Raw genomic sequence first — 26,198 nt, forward strand, 5'->3', positions numbered from 1 at the left:
CACCAGCAGGTGGCAGCAATGTTCTGGCAAGGACTTAAGGCCTCTTTCACACTTGCGTTGTTGGGATCCGGCGTGCACTTCCGTTGCCGGAGGTGCCCGCCGGATCCGGAAAAACGCAAGTGTACTGAAAGCATTTGAAGACGGATCCGTCTTCAAAATGCTTTCAGTGTTACTATGGCAGCCAGGACGCTATTAAAGTCCTGGTTGCCATAGTAGGAGCGGGGAGCGGGGGAGCGGTATACTTACAGTCCGTGCGGCTCCCGGGGCGCTCCAGAATGACGTCAGAGCGCCCCATGCGCATGGATGACGTGATCCATGTGATCACGTGATCCATGCGCTTGGGGCGCCCTGACGTCACTCTGGAGCACCCGGGGAGCCGCACGGACGGTAATATGCTGCTCCCCCGCTCCTCGCTACACTTTACCATGGCTGCCAGGACTTTAGCGTCCCGGCAGCCATGGTAACCATTCAGAAAAAGCTAAATGTCGGGTCCGGCAATGCGCCGAAACGACGTTTAGCTTAAGGCCGGATCCGGATCAATGCCTTTCAATGGGCATTAATTCCGGATCCGGCCTTGCGGCAAGTCTTCAGGATTTTTGGCCGGAGCAAAAAGCGCAGCATGCTGCAGTATTTTCTCCGGCCAAAAAACGTTCCGTTCCGGAACTGAAGACATCCTGATGCATCCTGAACGGATTTCTCTCCATTCAGAATGCATGGGGATAAAACTGATCAGGATTCTTCCGGCATAGAGCCCCGACGACAGAACTCTATGCCAGAAAAGAACAACACAAGTGTGAAAGAGCCCTTAAGTTCAGTTTAGTGTTCCTAGGCTGGAATAGTTCATTCCAGTTTAGCTCCCCCTTCTGTGAGCAGAGTAGGTTGCGCCCACATCCTGCCTCATGGGTGGAGAAGGAAGTTAGAGTTAGTGTGCCAGCCACCCCCTGCTAGGGGTAGGGTGTGCATGTTAGGAGCTCCCAGATATAGAGAACCAAGCCAGGATCTTGTCTCGGCTGAGACATTGATCATCATCCCCAGCCTGAGCCCTTCAGCCTCAGCTGGAAGAAGCAAGCAAACTCCAGAACTCCAGGAAGAAAGCATAACCTGTGAAGATAACTGTGAGTAAAGTCCAGAGACCCAGAAGAAGCCATATTTCTCCTCAGCTAGTCAGTCCCCAGACAGCAGAAGATAGAAAGTGCAGAAGCCAAATTCCTGCAACAGTATAGAGCTAACAAGCAGACGTCCTTTCCTGCAAAGCTCCAGGTACATGAGAGAGCAGAAGCATAAATTCCTGCCACACATTGCCAATACCTGCTGGGACTAAAGCTGTAAAGACTAAAGCTGTATCTTACTTGGATGAAAGTTACAGTCAGTAAAGACAAGTTTGAACTTCACCCCAAGGTCTTGATCTCAATTTCTGCTGCAAATCCCTCTATTACTCCCACTATCGCTACCCTCAATTTATTGCAAGTGAGCCAGGATCCAGGAGTCCAGCCGTACCCAGATAGGAGACACCGTTGACACCATTGCCACTACCATACAGAGACATTACACCACTCTGGCATTCCTAACCTGGTACGTGAGTTATAACATCCTGGAGGGCCCTGCGACAGTACCCTGCACACACTGCAATTGGCGTCACGAACAAAACTATAAACTATTATACCCCTATCCTGACCCACTGCATAATTTGGTGTCCGTGTAACCGCATATTGGTGGCTGCAAATATGACCTTAAGGTTTTTCAGGTTTGCCTGCCATTAAAGTGAATAGGGCCCTCCGCGAACGCGCCGATGTTCATCCATCTCTATTTGCCGTTTAGCCGTGCAGTTATATGTTAAAACCTTTTTTGGCTTGTTTTAGTGGAAAAAGAAAAAATATATTTCCTGATCAGCAGTGCAGTTATCGGCTCTAAAGCCTTTTGTGGCGTGTATTAGTGGAAAAAGAAAACATATATTTGCCGTTCAGCGGTACATTTATCTCTTTTAAAGCCTTTTGTAGCGTGTATTAGTGGCAAAATAAAAATATATTTGTTGGTCAGCGGTGCAGTTATATGTTTTAAAGCCTTTTGTAGCTTGTACATATATTTGCTGTTCAGCGGTGCAGTTATCTGTTCTAAATCCTTTTGTGGCGTGTATTAGTGGAAAAAGAAAAATATGTTTGACGATCACCAGTGCAGTTATCTGTTTTAAAGTCTTTTGTGGCGTGTATTAGTCGCAAAATTAAAATATATTTGCCGGTCAGCGGTGCAGTTACAGTCAGGTCCATAAATATTGGGACATGGACACAATTCTAACATTTTTGGCTCTATACACCACCACAATGGATGTGAAATAAAACAAACAAGGTGTGCTTTACCTGCAGACTGTCAGCTTTAATTTGAGGGTATTTACATACAAATCAGGTGAACGGTGCAGGAATTACAACAGTTTACATATGTGCCTCCCACTTGTTAAGGGACCAAAAGTAATGAGACAATTGTCTTCTCAGCTGTTCCATGGCCAGGTGTCTGTTATTCCCTCATTATCCCAATTACAATGAGCAGATAAAAGGTCCAGAGGTCATTTCCAGTCTGCTATTTGCATTTGGAATCTGTTGCTGTCAACTCTCAAGATGAGATCCAAAGAGCTGTCACTATCAGTGAAGCAAGCCATCATTAGGCTGAAAAAACACAACAAACCCATCAGAGAGATAGCAAAAACATTAGGCCTGGCCAAAACAACTGTTTGGAACATTCTTAAAAAGAAGGAACGCACCGGTGAGCTCAGCAACAACAATAGACCCGGAAGACCACGGAAAACAACTGTGGTGGATGAGCGAAGAATTCTTTCCCTGGTGAAGAAAACCCCCTTCACAACAGTTGGCCAGATCAAGAACACTCTCCAGGAGGTAGGTGTATGTGTGTCCAAGTCAACAATCAAGAGAAGACTTCACCAGAGTGAATACAGAGGGTTCACCACAAGATGGAAACCATTGGTGAGCCTCAAAAACAGGAAGGCCAGATTAGAGTTTGCCAAACGACATCTAAAAAAGCCTTCACAGTTCTGGAACAACATCCTATGGACAGATGAGACCAAGATCAACTTGTACCAGAGTGATGGGAAGAGAAGAGTATGGAGAAGGAAAGGAGCTGCTCATGATCCTAAGCATACCACCTCATCAGTGAAGCATGGTGGTGGTAGTGTCATGGCATGGGCATGTATGGCTGCCAATGGAACTGCTTCTCTTGTATTTATTGATGATGTGACTGCTGACAAAAGCAGCAGGATGAATTCTGAAGGATGAATTCTGAATATTATCTGCTCATATTCAGCCAAATGCTTCAGAACTCATTGGACGGCGCTTCACAGTGCAGATGGACAATGACCCAAAGCATACTGCAAAAGCAACCACAGAGTTTAAGGGAAAGAAGTGGAATGTTCTGCAATGGCCAAGTCAATCACCGGACCTGAATCCGATTGAGCATGCATTTTACTTGCTGAAGACAAAACTGAAGGGAAAATGCCCCAAGAACAAGCAGGAGCTGAAGACAGTTGCAGTAGAGGCCTGGCAGAGCATCACCAGGGATGAGACCAGCGTCTGGGGATGTCTATGCGTTCCAGACTTCAGGCTGTAATTGACTGCAAAGGATTTGCAACAAGTATTAAAAAGTGAAAGTTTGATTTATGATTATTATTCTGTCCCATTACTTTTGGTCCCTTAACAAGTAGGAGGCACATATGGAAACTGCTGTAATTCCTGCACCGTTCACCTGATTTGGATGTAAATACCTCAAATTAAAGCTGACAGTCTGCAGGTAAAGCTCATCTTGTTCATTTCATTTCAAATCCATTGTGGTGGTGTATAGAGCCCAAAATGTTAGAATTGTGTCCATGTCCCAATATTTATGGACATGACTGTATACGTTTTAAAGCCTTTTGTGGCATATATTAGTGGAAAAAGAAAAAATTTATTTCCAGTTCAGCAGTGCAGTTATATGTTCTAAAGCCTTTTGTGGCGTGCATTAGCGGAAAAAGAAAACATATATTTGTCGATCAGCGGTGCAGTTATATGTTCTAAAGCCTTTTGTGGCATGTATTAGTGGCAAAGTAAACATTTATTTGCCGGTCAGCAGTGCAGTTATCTGCTATAAAGCCTTTTGTGGCGTGTATTAGTGAAAAAAGAAAAAATATATTTGCCGGTCAGCGATGCAGTTATATGTTTTAAAGCCTTTTGTGATGTGTATAAGTGGAAAAGGAAAACATATATTTGCCATTCAGCTATGCAGTTATCTGTTCTGAAGCTATTTGTGGCGTGTATTAGTGGAAAAGGAAAACATATATTTGCCGCTCAGCGGTGCAGTTATATGTTCTAAAGCCTTTTGTGGCATGTATTAGTGGAAAAATAAAAAATTTATTTCCAGTTCAGCAGTGCAGTTATATGTTCTAAAGCCTTTTGTGGCATGTATTAGCGGAAAAAGAAAACATATATTTGCCGATAAGCGGTGCAGTTATATGTTCTAAAGCCTTTTGTGGCATGTATTAGTGGCAAAGTAAACATTTATTTGCCGGTCAGCAGTGCAGTTATCTGCTCTAAAGACTTTTGTGGACTGTATTAGTGAAAAAAGAAAAAAAATATTTGCCGGTCAGCGGTGCAGTTATCTGTTTAAAAAGTCTTTTGTGGCGTGTATTAGTGGAAAAAGAAAACATATATTGGCCATTCAGCGGTGCAGTTATCTGTTCTAAAGCTTTTGTGGCGTGTATTAGTGGAAAAAGAAAACATATATTTGCCGCTCAGCGGTGCAGTTATTGTCATGCCATGCTCAGGTTATGTGCGGAGGTCTGCCAGGTTAGCAGCACGTGTGTAGTTTGTTTGTTTGTTTTGGGTTTGGAGTTGAGCTGTATCCGCCTCCCTTCAGGTGCACTGGGTGGGGTCGTTTGTGTGAGTTTAAATTACGCCCCTTCCCAGTGTCCTGTGCGGGTTATAGCTTCTATCTTGCTCTGAGGAAAGGTGGATTTGCTGTTTCTGCTCAGCTACAAGATAAGTTGTGTTCTGTCTAGGCTGTTAGAGAGACACCTGCCTCCTCCAGGTCCTGAGGAAGCATGCTGCCTCTTTCCCCCTGGGGGCACGTTGATTCCCACGTTTAGGGTCTGAACGTGGGCACAGAAGTCCAGGGAGAGCTGGTAGGGAATTGTCAGGAGGTGACCTTTATCCCCAGCTTCTGGCCTAGACGCTTGTTTTGAGGTTTTCTGTGTGTTTATTGTATCTTGTATCCTACCCAGCGTGACATTATAACCCTCCAATACCTAGACTGCCATTTCTTAGCTGCTTTGAGATGGAGTCAATTAATGAGTTAGTTGATCGCATGCAGGGATTATCCCTAGAGGTTGCTGATTTGCGTAATTCTGTTGCACAGTGTCAGAATGCTCTGGCATCGGGTGCTATAGGAGGAAGTCAAATTTATGGGGAGCCTAGAGTCGCTCTCCCTGATAGATTTTCAGGGGGTGTGGATGACTTTATCCGCTTTAGAGAGTCATGCAAGCTTTATTTTCGGTTGCGGCCATCTTCATCTGGTGATGAGAATCAGAGACTAGGGATAATCATATCCCTGCTTAAAGGGGACGCGCAGTCCTGGGCCTTTTCTCTGCCGACCGGTTCTCTGGCCCTCCGGTCGGTGGATGAATTTTTTAAAGCCTTGGGATTAATTTATGATGACCCAGATCGGATCTCGTTGGCGGAATCTAAGTTGCGTAATTTATTACAAGGAGAACATAATGCAGAGGCGTACTGCGTTGAGTTTAGGAGATGGGCTACGGAGTCTGAGTGGAATGACCCCGCGTTACGTAGTCAGTTTTGTCAGGGGTTGTCTGAGAGATTGAAAGATGCCCTCACTTTTCATGAGTACCCGGATACGTTGGAGAATGTCTTTAGCAGTATGGTTAGGGTTGGGGTCCACGCGAGGGATCCCTTCTGTGAGTGGTTTCATCCCACCAGTTCCCCAGAGTATTATGACATGTAATTCTGGGGTAGGGGAGGAACCCATGCAGCTGGGTCAGGTGTCTTTCCGTTCTGGTAATAGGAACTTTAGGAGATTGCATAAGCTATGTTATTACTGTGGAGAAAGTGGTCACTTTGTTTATGCTTGTCCTTTTGTTAAACCGCATGTTGATGATAAAGAACCACAAAGAGGTTTACATAAAGAAAAAAAAAAAACATCTCTGACTCTTGGTAGTGTGAATGGGGTGTCGGAGCAAGCAGGTATGCAATCTCCCTGCAATACTCATTTTCTCCTTCCAGCTATGGTGGCGCTAGACTCAGGAAAATTTCATTTTGAAGTATTCATTGACTGTGGTGCTGGGATAAACCTTATTGATTTTCTTTTTCTTCAAAATCTGGGCTTAAGTTCTTGCACTTTAGAAAGAGAGATTCCGGTTTTCGCAATTGATTCTTCCACTCTTTCTCAAAGGAGTCTCACTCATATTGCTCATGGTATTCAGTTAAGGGTGGGTGATTCACATGTTGAGATCATGTCTTGTTTTGTCATGAAGGACTTGCCCGCTCCTATGGTCTTAGGGTTACCATGGTTGACAAAACATAACCCAATTATAAATTGGCAAGCAAGACAGATCATTGGTTGGAGTGAATTTTGTTCGGACAATTGTCCTAGTGCGTCTATCTCAGGTGTGTCTACTACGGTTCTACCTCAGTATCTCTCAGATTTTGCGGATGTCTTTTCGGAGGGTGGGACTCAGGAGCTAAGTTGCCAAAGTCCCAGGGGCTAAGTTGCCAAAGTCTCGGCTATACAATCTTTCTCAACCCGAAAGAGAGGTCATGCGGAAGTATATTGCCGAGAGTTTGGCAAAGGGTCATATTAGGCCATCTAAGTCTCCGGTGGCAGTGGGTTTATTCTTTGTTAAGAAAAAGGATGGATTGCTTAGACCTTGTCTGGATTTCCGGGAATTGAACCGCATTACGGTCCGTGATCTGTATCCCCTTCCTTTGATTTCTGACCTTTTTGATCAAATTGTTGGAGCCAAGGTGTTCTCTAAGTTAGATTTAAGAGGGGCCTACAATCTGATCAGAATCAAGGAGGGGGATGAGTTGAAAATGGCCTTCAACATGCACGTGGGTCATTTCGAGAATCTGGTTATGCCTTTTGGGTTAACTAACGCGTCAGCGGTGTTTCAGCGATTTGTCAATGACATTTTCCATAATTTGGTGGGAAGGTTCATTGAAATTTACTTGGATGACATTCTAATTTACTCTCCTGATCTGAAGACCCATCAGGATCACGTGAGACAGGTTTTGTCGATCCTTCGGGAGAATAAATTATATGCTAAATTGGAGAAATGTGTGTTTTCTGTTCAGGAGCTTCCGTTTCTGGGATATCTGCTTTTTGACTCTAGTTTTCATATGGACCCTGAAAAGATCCGGGCGGTTCTGGAATGGGACCGACCGGAGAATCAGAAAGCTTTGATGCGGTTTTTGGTGTTTACCAATTATTTTAGAAAATGTATCTTGAACTACTCTACCATTGTAAAACCTTTGACCGATATGACTAGGAAAGGCGTTGACTTCTCTGTCTGGTCGGATGAGGCATTGCAGGCCTTTTCGGCTATTAAGGGGTTTCTACCACCTCATTTGGACCTAATTAGCTGTCAGACACTAGTGATCTGCTAGTGTCTGCTCTACCTAACCATGCTATTCTAAGACCTTTGTGTGCAGCCGTTACACTAAAAACCCAACTTTTATTGCTATGCAAATGAGCCCCTAGGTGCTATGGGGGCGTCTTTTCAGCACCTAGAGGCTCCGTCTACTCACCCTGTATTCCGCTCGTCCGTCAAGCCCGCCCATCTCTAGATTGCCAGCCTCCATCTCATCCATCGGCCGAATTCTCACGCCTGCGCCGTGTGCGTCTGTATTCGGCGCAGGCGCAGTGACTGTCTGACCGGCCGGGCGTCGTCTGTTCCTCTGAGCACTCTGACGTAATCGGCGCAGGCGCAGTGGAGATGCCGGCGCAGGGAGTGGTCAGACAGTCACTGCGCCTGCGCCGAATACAGACGCACACGGCGCAGGCGCGAGAATTCGGTCGATGGATGAGATGGAGGCTGGCAATCTAGAGGAAATGGGCGGGCTTGACGGTCAAGCGGGGCGGAATACAGGGTGAGTAGACAGAGCCTCTAGGTGCTGAAAAGACGCCCCCATAGCACCTAGAGGCTCATTTGCATAGCAATAAAAGTTGTTTTTTTTGTGTAACGGCTGCACACAAAGGTCTTAGAATAGCATGGTTAGGTAGAGCAGACACTAGCAGATCACTAGTGTCTGACAGCCAGGGCCGGACTGGGGATAAAAACCAGCCCTGGAAAAAGTTGCACACCGGCCCCACAGCATTGCGTCATTATTTACTTGTTTATAATAGGAGAAAGCATTCATTTTAAAACACGTGTGTAAACACGAATATGAACTTTGCCCCACGATAGCTCTTTTGTAGAACCCCCATAAAAACTTACAGTTACTTGACTTGGCCCTTGGGGATCTCGGACACCACTTCACCACTTTGGCCGGGGGCTCGGTGGAGCTGATGTTGTGTTTTATCCTAATGAGAAAGATTTCATAATAAGGATTTGGAGAAGGGGCAGAGGGATAGCAGAGCAGGGAGAGGATGGTGCTGCTACTAGGGGGTCATACCATGGGGGAGTAATAAAGCCCACCATAATGCCCCCCCAGTAGTAATAATTCTCCTTATAATATGCAAAACATACCCCTTTGTAATGCCCCCAGTTGAGCTAATGTTCCCATAATGTGCCAATATAAAATACCCCTTCTCAGTGCCCCCGTAGATGACCCCCATAGTGCTCCCCCCCTTCCCCATAGTACCCACCATAATGTGTCCCAGTATAAAATGCCCCTATACAGAGCCCCCCATATAAAATATCTTCTTTTTAGCCTCAGTAGATGCCCCTATAGTGCCCCCCAATAATCTGCAGTAAGATGTGCCCCCATAGATGCCCCAAATCATGTGCCAGTAATAAGAGCCCCCCACCATCATGTGCCAGTAGCCAGAGCCCCCTATATCATGTGCCAGTAGCCAGAGTGCCCCCAATCATGTGCCAGAAATAAGAGCCCCCCACCATCATGTGCCAGTAGCCAGAGCCCACCATATCATGTGCCAGTAGCCAGAGCCCCCCCATATCATGTGCAAGTAGCCAGAGCCCCCCCATATCATGTGCCAGTAGCCAGAGTGCCCCCATATCATGTGCCAGTAGCCCCCCCTTATCATGTGCCAGTAGCCCCCCTTATCATGTGCCAGTAGCCCCTCTTATCATGTGCCAGGAGCCCCCCCATATCATGTGCCAGAGCCCCCCCATATCATGTGCCAGTAGCCAGAGCCCCCCCATATCATGTGTCAGTAGCCAGAGCCCCCCCATATCATGTGCCAGTAGCCAGAGCCCCCCCATATCATGTGCCAGTAGCCAGAGCCCCCCCATTATCATGTGCCAGTAGCCAGAGTGCCCCCATATCATCATGTGCCAGTAGCCAGAGTGCCCCCATATCATCATATGCCAGTAGCCAGAGTGCCCCCATATCATCATATGCCAGTAGCCAGAGTGCCCCCATATCATCATGTGCCAGTAGCCAGAGTGCCCCCATATCATCATGTGCCAGTAGCCCCCCCATATCATGTGCCAGTAGCCCCCCCATATCATGTGCCAGTAGCCAGAGTGCCCCCAATCATGTGCCAGAAATAAGAGCCCCCCCACCATCATGTGCCAGTAGCCAGAGCCCCCCATATCATGTGCCAGTAGCCAGAGCCCCCCCATATCATGTGCCAGTAGCCAGAGCCCCCCCATATCATGTGCCAGTAGCCAGAGTGCCCCCATATCATGTGCCAGTAGCCCCCCCATATCATGTGCCAGTAGCCCCCCTTATGGGCCAGTAGCCCCCCTTATCATGTGCCAGTAGCCCCCCTTATCATGTGCCAGTAGCCCCCCTTATGGGCCAGTAGCCCCCCTTATCATGTGCCAGTAGCCCCCCTTATCATGTGCCAGAGGCCCCCCCATATCATGTGCCAGTAGCCAGAGCCCCCCCCATATCATGTGTCAGTAGCCAGAGCCCCCCCCATATCATGTGTCAGTAGCCAGAGCCCCCCCATATCATGTGCCAGTAGCCAGAGCCCCCCCATATCATGTGCCAGTAGCCAGAGCCCCCCCATTATCATGTGCCAGTAGCCAGAGTGCCCCCATATCATCATGTGCCAGTAGCCAGAGTGCCCCCATATCATCATATGCCAGTAGCCAGAGTGCCCCCATATCATCATATGCCAGTAGCCAGAGTGCCCCCATATCATCATGTGCCAGTAGCCAGAGTGCCCCCATATCATGTGCCAGTAGCCCCCCATATCATGTGCCAGTAGCCCCCCCATATCATGTGCCAGTAGCCCCCCCATATTATGTGCCAGTAGCCCCCCCATATTATGTGCCAGTAGCCCCCCTTATCATGTGCCAGCCCAGTAGCCCCCCTTATCATGTGCCAGCTCAGTAGTCCCCCCTTATGTGCCAGCCCAGCCCAGTAGCCCCCCTTATGTGCCAGCCCAGCCCAGTAGTCCCCCCTTATCATGTGCCAGCCCAGCCCAGTAGTCCCCCCATTATCATGTGCCTGCCCAGTAGCCCCCCTTATCATGTGCCAGCCCAGCAGTCCCCCCTTATGTGCCAGCCCAGCCCAGTAGCCCCCCTTATGTGCCAGCCCAGCCCAGTAGTCCCCCCTTATCATGTGCCAGCCCAGCCCAGTAGTCCCCCCATTATCATGTGCCTGCCCAGTAGCCCCCCTTATCATGTGCCAGCCCAGTAGTCCCCCCTTATGTGCCAGCCCAGCCCAGTAGCCCCCCTTATGTGCCAGCCCAGCCCAGTAGTCCCCCCTTATCATGTGCCAGCCCAGCTCAGTAGTCCCCCCATTATCATGTGCCTGCCCAGTAGCCCCCCTTATCATGTGCCAGCCCAGCAGTCCCCCCCTTATCATGTGCCAGCCCAGTAGCCCCCCTTATCATGTGCCAGCCCAGCCCAGTAGCCCCCCTTATCATGTGCCTGCCCAGTATTGTACCTATATTAAAAAAAAAAAAGAAAAAAAAAGAATACACTTATACTTACCTCCAGCAATGCGATGCGATGCAGGCCGCCTCTTCCGTCTGTGTCCCTCGCTATACGGCAGTCAGGCGACGCGATGACGTCATTGCGCCGCCTGCACCGGCCTCTGATAGGCTGCCAGCACTAGGCCGGCAGCCTATCAGAGGAACAGGAGGGGACACACCTCTCCCTCCTCTGCCGCAGCACAGGCATCTGTATTGCCGTCCTGAGGACGGCAATACAGATGACTATGGAGATGAGCGCTTCCGCAATGGAAGCGCTCATCTCCTGCTCTGCTCTGCCCTGCCGCCGGCCGCGGCCGCCCCCACTTGTCACCAGGGCCGCGGCACTCAGGCTTGCCGGCCCACCGGGAAATTTCCCGGTATCCCGGCAGGCCAGTCCGGCCCTGCTGACAGCTAATCAGGTCCAAATGAGGTGGTAGAAACCCTTTAAGGAATGTTTTGCGTCTGCTTCCATTCTGATGCAGCCCGATGTGTCTCACCCATTCATGGTGGAGGTGGATGCATCAAAGGTGGGGGTTGGAGCAGTGTTGTCGCAGGGTTCATCTCCTGGCAAATGGCGTCCGTGTGCTTTTTTTCCCCAGAAGCTCTCAGTCGCCGAGAGGAATTATGATGTAGGAGATAGGGAATTGCTGGCCATCAAATTGGCCTTTGAGGAATGGCGTCACTGGTTGGAGGGGGTGTCTCATCCCGTTACGGTATATACTGATCATAAGAATTTTGCTTACCTGCAATCTGCCAAGTGTCTGAATCCTAGACAGGCTAGATGGTCACTGTTCTTTACTAGGTTCAATTTTGTTGTTACTTTTCGCCCGGGGGTTATAAACGTCAAAGCAGATGCATTGTCTCGTAGTTTTCCTGGGGTAAGTGATTCAGAGTATCCTGCTCCGATTTTGGCTGATGGGGTGGTGGTCTCCGCTCTGTACCCCGAGTTGGAGATGGAGGTGTTGGGAGCCCAGGAGGAGGCTCCTGATTCTTGTCCCCCAGGGGGGTTGTTTGTTCCCGCTGGACTGCGATACAAGGTATTCAAGGAACATCACGATACTGTCCTTGCTGGTGGCAAGTCCACCTTTGATCTTATTTCCTGGGGGTTCTGGTGGCCAGGGTTACGTAAGAGTGTTGAGGATTACATAGCAGCTTGTGAGACCTGTGCACGGTAAAAGGCTACTCACACTCGACTTTCAGGTTCACTTCTTCCTTTGTCGATTCCATCTTGTCCTTGGACGCACTTGTCTATGGACTTTGTTACTGATCTGCCGAGTTCCTCCGGGAAAACTGTGATTTTGGTCGTTGTGGACCGTTTTAGTAAAATGGCTCACTTTGTATCGTTAGCTAGTCTGCCTAATGCTAAGACTCTTGCTCAGGTTTTTGTTGATAACATCGTGAAATTACATGGCATTCCCTCGGATATGGTTTCTGATAGGGGCACGCAGTTTGTTTCCAGGTTTTGGAGGGCGCTCTGCTCTCGTCTTAATATTCAACTTTTGTTCTCTTTGGCTTTTCATCCGCAGTCGAATGGGCAGACAGAGCATACTAATCAAAACTGGGAGACCTACTTGAGGTGTTTTGTGGCTGAGAACCAGGAGGACTGGTCCTCATTCTTATCCCTAGCAGAGTTTGTTTTGAATAACCGCAGGCAGGAGTCCATGGGTAAGTCGCCATTTTTTGCCGCATACGGTTTTTATCCTCAGTTTGGTACCTTTTCTGGGACTGGTTCCTCTGGGATGCCAGAGGAGGAGAGATTTTCTTCTGCCTTGTCTTCTATTTGTCGGAGGATCCAAGTGAATTTGGAGAAGATGGGTGAAGATGGCTGACAGGAGACGTATGACTGGTCCGGACCTGTGCGTGGGTGATCTGGTGTGATTATCTACTAAAAATATTAAACTGAGAGTACCATCTTGCAAACTGGGTCCAAGATTTATTGGACCTTACAAGTTATCTGCGGTTGTCAATCCAGTGGCGTTTCGTCTGGATCTTCCGCAGACCTGGAGGATCCATGATATTGTTGTAGAAATATTAATAGTTGTAATCCGCTCTCCAATGTCTTTATGTAAGGAAAGGTAAAAATCTCAACCGCAGTCAGCCAAAGGTGTTTTCATGTTGAATTCTTGCTGAGCAACTGCCCCACCCTACTCAGTCTGTTCACTTTTATTTACTCACAAAAGGTGTAAAAGGGACTGGCCCATAACAAGGATACAGGAAGTGATGACACACAGGAAGTGATGACACACAGGAAGTGATGACATACAGGAAGTGATGACATGGGAAGACAAGACAACATCATTTAGAATAACCTAGCTAACAAACACATGTATGCAATAATCTACCATTACCACTGGAGTTAATTTTATCTAGCCTTGCTCAGTGATCAATGCCAGATAACGTTATTATGATCCTCATGCATGTTTATTTAGAGGACAACGTCATTATCTCCAGCGGCTGATCAGGCGCACTAGAGACAACAAACGCACGTTCCTTTCGTTATATTGTTCTCTTAACAAATGTATCCACGCCAAGCCAATAAATCTGCGTCTTGCGCGGGGGCCCTAGCCGGTGTCCATACATCAGCCAACAAAACACTGCTCTGCTGAACACATCAGTCTCCCCCGGCCCACAGCCCAGTGCTTAGCACATGGACCATTCGCCGACGGAGACCTCTGCGCCTGGCAGCTGTAACAGGACATACACGGGAAGATATCCACTCCAATGGTTTACCCTGACACTGAGAGACATGATGACAATACACAATATATTAAATACACATCCTAATAAAATTTCCACAACAATATGTTCCACAGGTCTTTACTGAAGAAATATGTGAAACCGGTGGAACCATCGCCATTGCCTCCTCCCCCTGTTCTGGTTGATGGCAATTTAGAGTTCAAGATCTCTAGGGTTCTCGATGTGTTCTTCGGGGTTCCCTTCAGTACCTGGTACACTGAAGGGGATACGGCCCCGAGGAGAGGATGTGGGTTCCGGCTGTGGATGTTAGTGCCAGTCAACTGGTGAGGGCCTTTCACAGGGCCCACCCGGATAAAGTTGGGCCGGGGTGTACGGAGGTCACCCGTAGAAGGGGAGGGGGGGGTACTGTCATGCCCTGCTCAGGTTATGTGCAGTGGTCTGCCAGGTTAGCAGCAGGTGTGTAGTTTTTTGTTTGTTTTAGGTTTGGAGTTGAGCTGTATCCGCCTCACTTCAGGTGCACTGGGTGGGGTAGTTTGTGTGAGTTTAAATTACGCCCCTTCCCAGTGTCCTGTGCGGGTTTTAGCTTCTATCTTGCTCTGAGGAAAGGTGGATTTGCTGTTTCTGCTCAGCTACAAGATAAGTTGGTTTTAATTTCCTTTTTGTGTTCTGTCTAGGCTGTTAGAGAGACACCTGCCTCCTCCAGGTCCTGAGGAAGCAGGCTGCTTCTTTCTCCCTTTCTACCATATTAGGGACTTTAGGGAATCTTCAGCCTTAGGCACGGGAGCACGTTGATTTCCACCTTTAGGGTCTGAACGTGGGAACAGAAGTCTAGGGAGAGCTGGTAGGGAATTGTCAGGAGGTGACAATTATCCACAGCTTTTGGCCTAGATGCTTGTTTTGAGGTTTTCTGTGTGTTTATTGTATCTTGTATCCTACCCAGAGTAACATTTATATATTTTAGAGCCTTTTGTGGCATGTATTACTGGAAAAAGAAAAAATATATTTGCCAATCAGCGGTGCAGTTATCTGTTCTAAAGCCTTTTGTGGTGTGTATTAGTGGAAAAAGAAAAAATATATTTGCCGTTCAGCGCGGCAGTTATCTGTTGTAAAGCCTTTTTTGGCATGTATTTTGTGGCGTGTATTAGTGGCAAAATTTAAATATTTTTGCCGTTCAGTGGTGCAGAAATATGTTCTAAAGCCTTTTGTGGTGTGTATTAGTGGAGAAAGAAAAATATATTTGCCACTCAGCGGTGCAGTTATGTTCTATAGCCTTTTGTGGCGTGTATTAGTGGAAAAAGAAAAAATATATTTGCCATTCAGCGGTGCAGTTATCTGTTCTAAAGCCTTTTGTTTTTTTGTGGTATTTTAATTTCCTTTTTATTTATTTGATCTAACAGTATGCACAGGGGAGTGGCAGAGGCCTAAATGTTTCTGGCGCAGGCACAGATCGCAGCAGAGTAAGGGGCCGTGGCAGCAGGAGTCGCAGTTTGAGGCCTGAGCTCCCAGCGTCATCTAGCGGTCGTGTCTTGACCAGCAACCTAGCGGTTCTTGAATGGCTGACTCGGTCATCACTTCGTCCCAAGTGACATCAGACACCCCCAGCCAAGAGTCTGTGGGTTCCTCTGACACGAAGCTTAGTTGGCATGGTCCGGGAGCAGGCCCTGTGCCCCCACCTTTCCTGAACCTTCCTCTGTCATTTTCCGTTCCCTCAGCGCGAGAAGTATTATATGCTGTGGGCTCAGCTCCACTATACAGCGAGGACGATCTACTAGAGGACAGTCAGCAGCTACTGGCCAGCCAAGATGTGGAGGAGACAACCGCCGCTTCCTCCTGTAGGCAGGCAAGTAGTGATGAGGAGAGTAGCGTGGGAGCTGGTGTTGCGAGCGGTCAGGCTCCTGACCCAGTGTCGGGATTTGAACCCGTGACCAGCCACATCCCAGGCGGTAGCCCTGCTTACTAGGCTACCGTCCTCTCTGGACATTCCTCCCTGAAGCCTATTAGTTAACCTCAGTCTTGCCTAGCCTTGCTCATTACCCTTAATTCCCCACACCTGGTACTTCCCTATATAGTCCAGCCCCTTGCACTCCAGTTTGCTGATTATTGAGCTCCTGAGCCTTGATCAAGCTTCTCCTCATCTGTTGCTCCTGCTACTGCTGGAAGTCCACTGCTGACCAGGAATTGCCTACCGAAGACTCTTCTGCCTTATCCCTACCTACTGAACTGCTACCACCGTTGCCATCCGGATTGTCTGACCACGCTTACTGCCGCCTGCCCTGACTCACCGCCTGCCTACCGACTACTCTTCTGCCTTATCCCTACCTACTGAACTGCTACCACCGTTGCCATCCGGATTGTCTGACCACGCTTACTACCTGCCTGCGGTCCTTGCCACTGGGCTCCACTCCTACCTCCAGCCAGCGGTCCTCTGACTCAGGTGAGGTGAGCCTGTAGGACTGTTACAGAATAATCAGCCACACTATGGAGTCCGCAATGGCCACTCTGCGTAAGCAGGTCTCCGAACTTCAAGAATTTGGTACTACATATCAGGAGAAATTTGCCCAGCTCCAAGGCGTAGTCCAAAGCCAGCAAAGGGAGATTATTGAACTACAGAGGCAACACCTGGACGTCCGCGGCGCGGCCGCAGACACCCGCATGCCACTCCCATCAAGATTTGGCGGCGACAGACGCCAGTATCGGGGGTTTCTAAACCAATGCCGCATCTATTTTCAGATGTACCCGGCCCCCTTCACCACCGAGAAAAAGAAGGTGCTATTCATGGTCAATCTCCTGACGGAAGAAGCATTAGCATGGGCATCACCTTACGTGGAGACTAACAGTCAGCTCCTGGACGACCTAAACAACTTCATCACCGCCATGAGCCAAGTCTTCGACGACCCCAACCGCTGTGCGACAGCTGAGGCGCGACTACATGGTCTGCGGCAAGGGAGACGCTCCGTCGCCGAGTTTCGCCGTTGGGTCACGGACACCACCTGGAACCCAGCGGCACAGAGGAGCCAATTCCGGCGAGGCCTGTCAGAATTAATAAAGGACGAACTCGCCAGAGTTGAGGCCCCGGACGATCTGGATGACTTCATTCAGTTATGCATCCGGATAGATCAAAGACTCTCCGAGAGGAAGAGAGAAAGACTCTGGTCCTCGGACCACAGACCCACTTACTCCTTCTCTTCCAACGCCCAGCGCGACCCCCAATCAGCAACTGAACCTATGCAGGTCGACGCTCTACGTAGGTCTCTATCTACAGCTGAGAAGGAGAGACGGCTGGCCGAAAACCTCTGCCTCTACTGTGGGGAGCCGGGTCATTTTGCCATCAAATGTCCTCATAAGATCCGAAAGACTATTGCCGTCACGGAACTAAAGGAGCAACCACAGACTCCAACCCCGTCAGCAGCCCCGGAAAATAACAATACGGCGGCTCATGGATCCCATTTCATCATTCCCATCCTCATCGACATTGAGGGGCGACAACTCCCCTGTTCAGCGATGTTAGACTCCGGGGCGGGAGGCAACTTCATGGACTTAACCTTCGCCCGCGAAAAGAACATTCCACCGACAATCAAGGCAGCCCCCGTTGACCTGGAAACCGTCGACGGATCCCCACTCTCCTCGGGGCCGGCCACTCACGAGACCACCGAACTACAACTCCTCATAGAACCCGATCACCGCGAAAAGATCCACTTCTCGCTGATCGCTTCCCCGAAGTTCCCGGTGATCTTGGGCATCCCTTGGTTGGCCACCCACAACCCCTCGGTAGACTGGGAAACCCGCTGCATACGATTCCCGTCCGAGTTCTGCTCGCTAAATTGCTCCCACAGACCCGTCCTTCCACCCGAAGACACCACCATCTCAAAGCTATCCGTCAAGGATCTGCTACCCCCTCAATACAGCGAGTTCCAGGATGTCTGCGACAAGAAAAACGCAGACAAGCTGCCACCACACCGACCCTACGACTGCCCTATAGAACTGTTGCCCGGGGCCGAAATACCCTTTGGCAGTATCTACTCCCTCTCAGAGCCTGAACTCAAGGCTCTGAAAGAGTACCTGGACGAGGACCTGAGGAAGGGGTTCATCCGGCCTTCCACCTCCCCCGCGGGAGCCCCCTTTTTCTTCGTGGAGAAAAAAGACTCCTCCCTGCGTCCCTGCATAGACTACAGAAAGCTTAATGACATAACCGTAAAAAACCGGTACCCGCTCCCACTGATTTCCGAACTCCTTGAGAGACTCCGGGAAGCGAAGATCTTCACCAAACTCGACCTTCGAGGGGCCTACAACCTTGTCCGAATCCGCCCTGGGGACGAATGGAAGACCGCCTTCCGGACACGTTATGGTCATTTTGAGTACCTGGTCCTGCCTTTCGGACTCTGCAATGCTCCCGCCACCTTCCAGCACTTCATTAACGACGTCCTCAGGGACATGCTGGATCTGTTTGTAGTCGTTTACCTGGACGACATCTTGATCTTCTCTGAAGACCTCGAGCAGCACCGCGAACACGTCCGCAGGGTACTGCAGAGGCTCAGACAGAACTCTCTCTATATTATGCTAGAGAAATGCGAGTTTGAGCGAACCACCACTCAGTTCCTCGGATACATCATCTCCCCAGCGGGCCTAAGTATGGACCCGGGGAAGGTCCAAGCTGTGATGAACTGGCCCGTTCCGAAAAACGAGAAGGAGATACAAAGATTCATTGGCTTCGCCAACTTCTATCGGAAGTTTATCCGGAACTTCCCCAAGGTCATAGCACCAATCACCCAACTCACCAAGAAGGCAGTCCCCTTCTCCTGGACACCCGAGGCCCAGGAGGCCTTCACCAAGTTGAAACTCCTCTTCACTTCTGCCCCAATACTAATCCACCCGAACCCCGAGCTCCCATTTACAGTCGAAGTGGATGCATCAGACTCTGCGGTGGGGGCAGTTTTGTCACAACGGACAGGGGAGAGGATGCTATTACACCCGTGCGCATATTTCTCCCGCCAGATGTCCCCCTCCGAGAAGAACTATGACATCGGGAACAAAGAACTACTGGCGATCAAGGATGCCTTCTCCGAGTGGAGACACCTGTTGGAGGGAGCCACCAACCCCATAATCGTACTAACTGACCACAAGAACCTCGAGTTCATCCGCAGCGCTAAGAGACTCTCAGCCAGACAGGCCAGATGGAGCCTATTCTTTTCCCGCTTCAACTATCTCATCACCTATCGCCCTGGATCAAAAAACGGCAAGGCTGACGCCCTCTCCAGAATGTTTTCCGAGCCCTCACAGAGTAACAAGGGCCAAAATAACATCTTACCCGAGAGAAGGGTCGTAGGGGCCACCTACTCTAAAGAACTCCTGGGCACAATCAAAGAAGGATATGAAAATGACCCCTTCCTCTCCCACCCCACAGGCAATGTCAGCCTTACGTTTAAGAACGGTCATTGGTTTCATCAGGACCTACAACTATATGTACCAGAAATCGCACGGCTCGAAGTGCTCAAACTCAACCATGACTCCAAGGTGGCCGGCCATTTTGGCACAAGAAAGACCCAGGAGCTTCTCTCCCGCTCCTTCTGGTGGCCAACATACAAGGAGGACATCAAGAGGTACATCTCCTCGTGCACGGTCTGTGCCCGCAATAAGACTCCTCGTTCCTCTCCCGTGGGTCTGTTACAACCCCTCCCGATTCCCTCCCGCCCCTGGGGCTCGATCTCCATGGACTTTGTGGTAGACCTTCCTCCTTCAAAAGGGATGAACACCATCCTGGTCGTGGTCGACCGTCTCACCAAGATGGCCCATTTCATCCCCTACAAAGGCCTACCCACAGCCAAACAGACGGCCGATCTTATTCTCAGAGAGGTCTTCAGGCTGCATGGGATCCCGGACGACGTGGTCTCCGACCGAGGCGTACAATTTGCCTCAAAGTTCTGGAAGAACTTCTGCCTGGCGCTCTGGGTTAAAGTGAACCTGTCCTCTGCTTTCCACCCTCAGTCAAACGGGCAGACGGAGAGAACTAATCAGACCCTAGAGCAATACCTACGCTGTTTCAGCTCCCACCTGCAGGATGACTGGCTTGATCATCTCTCCACGGCCGAGTTCGCCTACAACAATGCTGAGCACAGCTCAACCAAGCACAGCCCCTTCTTTGCTAACACAGGCTTGCACCCGGTGTTCATTCCCCACCTACCCGTTGCCTCCACCCTCCCAGCAGTGGCCGAACGCCTAACAACCCTACAGGAGGCACAAGAGAACATTATAGACAACCTCCAGCTTGCCCAGAGGCGCTTTAAACAGGGAGCAGACAGACGTCGCAAACCCACCCCGGGCTTCCATGTGGGAGACAAGGTGTGGCTGTCCACCAGGAACCTCAGATTGAAGGTCCCCTCCAAAAAATTTGCCCAAAGATACATGGGTCCGTTCCGGATCACCGCACAAATCAACGAGGTCACGTTCCGGCTTGACCTCCCGGACTCCATTAGGGTGCACCCTGTCTTCCATTGCTCTCTCCTCAAGCCATACGTGGAGAACACCTTCACAGGCCGCCACTCGCCCCCTCCACCACCTGTGAGGGTACAGGGTGAAGAAGAATACGTTGTCGCAAAGATTCTCGACTCCCGGATCCACCGGGGAAGACTACAATACCTAATTGGGTGGGAGGGTTACCCTCCCGAGGATAACTCCTGGGAGCGAGAAGAAAATGTCCACGCCCCCAGACTGGTAAAAGAGTTCCACCAACGGCACCCCGGTAAGCCTGCCCCTGCGGTGCCCGGAGGTCACCTTGGAAGGGGGGGAGTACTGTCGGGATTTGAACCCGTGACCAGCCACATCCCATGCGGTAGCCCTGCTTACTAGGCTACCGTCCTCTCTGGACATTCCTCCCTGAAGCCTATTAGTTAACCTCAGTCTTGCCTAGCCTTGCTCATTACCCTTAATTCCCCACACCTGGTACTTCCCTATATAGTCCAGCCCCTTGCACTCCAGTTTGCTGATTATTGAGCTCCTGAGCCTTGATCAAGCTTCTCCTCATCTGTTGCTCCTGCTACTGCTGGAAGTCCACTGCTGACCAGGAATTGCCTACCGACTACTCTTCTGCCTTATCCCTACCTACTGAACTGCTACCACCGTTGCCATCCGGATTGTCTGACCACGCTTACTGCCGCCTGCCCTAACTCACCGCCTGCCTACCGACTACTCTTCTGCCTTATCCCTACCTACTGAACTGCTACCACCGTTGCCATCCGGATTGTCTGACCACGCTTACTACCTGCCTGCGGTCCTTGCCACTGGGCTCCACTCCTACCTCCAGCCAGCGGTCCTCTGACTCAGGTGAGCCTGTAGGACTGTTACACCCAGAGACAGTTGAGGAGGACATCAGTGACATGCAGACAGTACTCAATGATGATGTAGCTGATCGCACTTGGGAACTGGGTGAATTAAGGGCTTCACCATCATGGAGAGAAAAGGGTGGCAGCTTGCAGGTGAGGAAGCGGCGGAGCCAGCAAGTCACTAGCATGGCCAGGAGTCAGCAGTGGTAGGTCGGGAGCCAAACGTGCCTGGGGTAGACCACCCACTTTGCAGGAGCCTACCTGCCCGGGAAGTAGCGGTGCAGGGGTTCACGGAGGCAGCGGCAGTAGCAGTCAGTCAGTGCATAGTGTTGGGGTTAAAATCACTTACTCGGCGGTGTGGCAGTTTTTTGTTAAGCCATGGCCATATGTAGAATCTGTGGGCAGAAGGTGAAGCGTAGCCAGGGTGCCAATGTTGGCACTACAGCCCTGCGTCAACATATGCAGCATCGCCATAAAGTGGCCTGGGAGGATTGTGGCTCCGATGTGGTGGTCCAGCCTGCCGCAGCAACCGCTGCATCACCCACTGGCATGCACCCAAGTCTCCACCACCTCAACCGAAGGGAGCTGTCTGTCATTCCCATCTTCTGCTGGTCCAGATGCTCAAGCTCCTACTCCTCGTTAGTGATGAGAGTCAGGGGCTATATTCGAATTCGCGATATTTCACAAATTTTTTGCAGAATATTCGTCATATATTTGTGAATTCGAGAATATTTTATTGAATGCAAAAAATCGCATAATGCGAATTCTTAACACAAAATACAGGCGTGGGTCACTTTGGCTACATTTTTCAAGCTGCTAGAAGTTTCATGAGTTTCTCCTGAGACTGGAGAAAATGGTTCGCATGGCAGAACATTACAATAGCTTTATATGCAGATAGAATCAAGTGCTCCAATATATTTGCGATTGCGCTAATCGGCAGTGATTAGAATATTTTTTCGCACTACGTGCAACTTCACGTTTTAGCAGGTCTGACTACTAGAGATGACCTTGCGGTTCACCCGGCGGTTGTTTCGCGGCGAACTTTGCTTGTTCGCCGAACATATGGCGATGTCTGCCAGCGCCATATTCTTTTACATTGTGAAGAACTTTGACCCATGACCCATCCATCAGGTGGTACAGGACAGCCTATTGAGACGTTTCAGGAAATGGACATACCCCCTAACTTATAAATAAACCTGATCTGGCCGCCATTTTACATTCAGTCTTTTGTCAGTGTAGGGAGAGGTTGCTGTGTGGAGCAGGAACATACTGTTAGGGACACCAAACGCAAGCTAATAGGGCCACAAAAGTCCTTTTTAAGGACTGGTATAGGTGTGCTATCGATAGGTGTGACTTACTGAGGGGTGTAATATACTGATAATATACTTTCTAACATAGAAAGTATATTATAGTGCATTTGTATTGTGCAGCAGTTGTGTTCGGTCCTGCTGCGATACCGCAGCTATACAGAGGGACAAACGGTATTGGAACAAATAATAATAATTTCTACTGGTGTGGGCTACAGTAAAATTGTTATTCAGTGGCCGCATAATGTACCTCGAGCCACATAATCACAATTTCTTTTATGTCGGGTGAATGCCTAATTTTTAAGGCCCGTACTCCTGTGGCCTAAAATAACAATTTTCTAGGCTCCAGCAGGGCACATTTCAGAGAATTTCCCTTTAAGACGCATAAAAATGTCCCCTGATTAAGATACATATTTTTTATTTAATTTTTTGTCATTGCTCCCCCTCTAGTATGTCACTGTCCATGTTGTGGGACTATTTGTACACTTCTACTAAGTATTTGGTGGCTGCAAATATGAGCTGAAGGTTTTTCAGGTTCGCCTGCCATTAAAGTAAATGGGGCCCACAGCAAACTTGCGGTTCGCAAACATTTAATCTCGTTCGCGAACCGTTTCAGCCGATGTTCGTCCGTCACTACTGACTACAGATTACTGATTGGTGCACTAAGTATTGTTTTAACCTTGACATTGCTTCCTTCTCATTGGCCCACAAGCAAGAAGCAGAGAGTACTGTATATCTGGTAAAGAATAAATCAAGGCAACTGGACTTACTGTAGCTTTCTTGAAAACGTTTCACTCGTTCCTCCAACGAGCTTTCTCAATTCTGAGTGACTGTACAAGAATTCCCTGGGAATAAATATGTAACTGAATCAACATCTGGTAATTATACCCAGCATGGGGTCAGAGGTCATTATACCCAGCATGGGGTCAAAGGTGTTGAATCCATTATCCTAATTGGAGTCAGTAGGTGATAATGACCTCCCAGAAAAAGGTGTCAAGACAGCATTGTATGTGGCAGACAATAGATGTCTAACCCCCCCCGCCTCTATTCAAGCTTGGCTTCTCCATTTTTACGTAGATTGCCTCCTTCACACCTCGTTTGTACCAATCGGCCTCCTTATCCAAAACACGTACTTGACTGTCTTCAAAGGTGTGACCTGTTTCTTTTAGATGTAAGTACACGGCTGAATCTTGAGTAAGTCCAGTTGCCTTGATTTATTCTTTATCAGATATACCATGACCTGGATAAATGAGAAACCTTCACAGATGAGAAGCAGAGAGGAATCATTTGTTCAGATGGAAAAAAATGCTGAATATTCGATATAACGAATATATAGCACTATATTCTGAATATTTGCGAATTCTCGAAGTGGCGATATTCGCGATAAAAAACTGCTATTCGAATATTCGTGCTCAACACTACTCCTCGTCAGTCATTCTGTCAGAAATTGATCACCAAACCGATTGCCAAGAGACAACAGTATGCGTGCACTCATCCAACGGCGCAGAAGCTGAATGTGCTCCTGTCCAAGTTGCTGGTGCTGCAGTCCCTCCCTTTCCAAGTGGTGGACTCTGCACCTTTCAGAGAACTGATGGCTTGTGCTGAGCAGAGGTGGAGAGTCCCAAGCCATCATGTCTTCGCTAAAAAGGCAGTACCAGCCCTGCCGACACATGTAGAAAAGAAGGTGGGCCAGTCCTTGAGCCTGTCGGTCTCTGCCAAAGTGCACAGCAGCGCCGACGTGTGGAGCTGTAACTACGGTCAGGGACAATACATGTCCTTTACGGCCGACTGGGTGAATGTGGCTCCTGCACACCCACACCAGAAACTTGGCCAGATGACTCTGCTTCCGCCTTCACGTTCTCACGCCGTTGGTCCTATGGCAATGTCCGCCTCTGCCTCCTCCACCATGTCCTCAGCCTCCACTGCAGGGACAATTTATAGTGACCCTCCAGCATACCACATGTGCAGGGCACAGGGGTGTCACGATGTTCTGCACCTCGTTTGCCTAGGTGAACAGAGTCACACAGGGGAGGAACTGCTCCAGGTCCTTCATCAAGAAATCGAATCCTGGCTTTCTCTGTGACAACTCAAAAACGGAACCATGGTGACCGACAACGGGAAGAATATGGTGTCGATGCTGTGTCAAGGAGGGCTGAGCCATGTGTCGTGCATGGCACACGTGTTCAGTCTGGTTGTCAAGCAGTTCCTGATATCTTCCACTTATCAGCAAGACATCCTAAAAATGGCCATGAAAATTTGCATGCACTTCCACCACTCGTACGCTGCAGAACGGCATCCCCCAACATAGGTTGATATGTGACGTTTCAACCCATTGGAATTCCACCCTCCATATGTCGGACTGACTATACGAACAGAGAAAGGCCATAAATGATTTCCTGATGATACAAGCAGACATGAGTACTCCTCTGTGTAACTGCAATGTCAGCCGGTGGCAGCTCATACGTGACACCTGCCGTTTTCTCAGGCCCTTTGAGGAGGCCACATTATTTGTCAGTCGCCAGGACTACGGGATAAACAATGTCATTCCACTGCTTCATGTCCTGGAACAGATGCTGGTAACTCTGGCGGGTCAGGGGACTGGAGACGTGGCGCCTAGATCTCATGGCCACATGAGCCCTGTGGGGGCTGAATTGGAAGAGGAGGATATTGGAGCACAAGCAATGTGTAGCTGTAAAGGCATACAAGGGAATGATCCAAACTCCGGATGGAACCTCACGAATAGCTGCTAGCAGACGAATAGGAAACGCACCCAAGCGGCTTACACTCCTAGCAATCAGTCTCTAACAGCATACAGTGAATCCCCCCAAGAACGAGACGAGGCTCCGTGTTGAGGGTCAAGCAGTGGTCACCCATAGCTGTGTATTTATTGATCTTATATAACATTGTTACACATCAGTACCACCCACAGGGTTTTGTAAAAACAGGCAAACACGTACAATACAGTAAAAAACTCCCACACAAAATCCTCCCCTCTGCCTGTGATACAATTACCTTACACAATGGGTTGATGTAATTATCACAGGCAGGAGAATACACAATGTCTTCTGTCCTGGAGACAACCGAGGAGTAAGTCAATTATCTCTCAGGACAAAGAGAAATCGCCAATACACACGTGGAGACAATAGGACAGACATCACTACATAAATATACAATGTCCCAACCATTACAGTAACATAGACATTTAACATATCCCCAGATGGCTTGGATTAGACCAGGGGTTCAAACATTTAGCATGGGCTGATGAGAGGGCCCATAATCCTGGCGCAAGAGGCTGGCAAACAGGCCCCTCCAAAACCCAGTGGCGAGGTTGGTTTCGCCACACATCTCCCCCTCCCAGGGAAGACTAACCAGATACCTGACCTCACGCCGGTCGGTATCTGAGTTAGTCTGGCAGTCCACCCACAACAAAATACTGGACCTGTTGAATTTGGTAGCCTGTCTCTGTCCAGTGAGTCCACCAAGGTTATGTTGGTAACTGGTACTCCCGTTCTCTGTGTTTCTCCCTGGCTTGGAGTGGAGGTTGCTTTGTGGGCAAGGATTAGCGGTACTCTGCCCTGGTGCCAGCGCTACCTCGGAAGAAGCCTGGTTGTTGGAGGGGGAGACCGACTGTCTCTCCTTTGGATACCCAGCTCTGCTGCTGGAGGGGGAGACCGACTGTCTCCCCTTTGGCTAAACAGCCCTGTTGGTGGGGGACAGGACCGACTGTCCCTACCCCCTGTGCTGTAAGTGCAGAGACCACGGTACCATCTGCACGGTT

This window comes from Bufo bufo, chromosome 5, assembly GCF_905171765.1.
Source record: "Bufo bufo chromosome 5, aBufBuf1.1, whole genome shotgun sequence".
Classification (NCBI taxonomy): domain Eukaryota; kingdom Metazoa; phylum Chordata; class Amphibia; order Anura; family Bufonidae; genus Bufo; species Bufo bufo.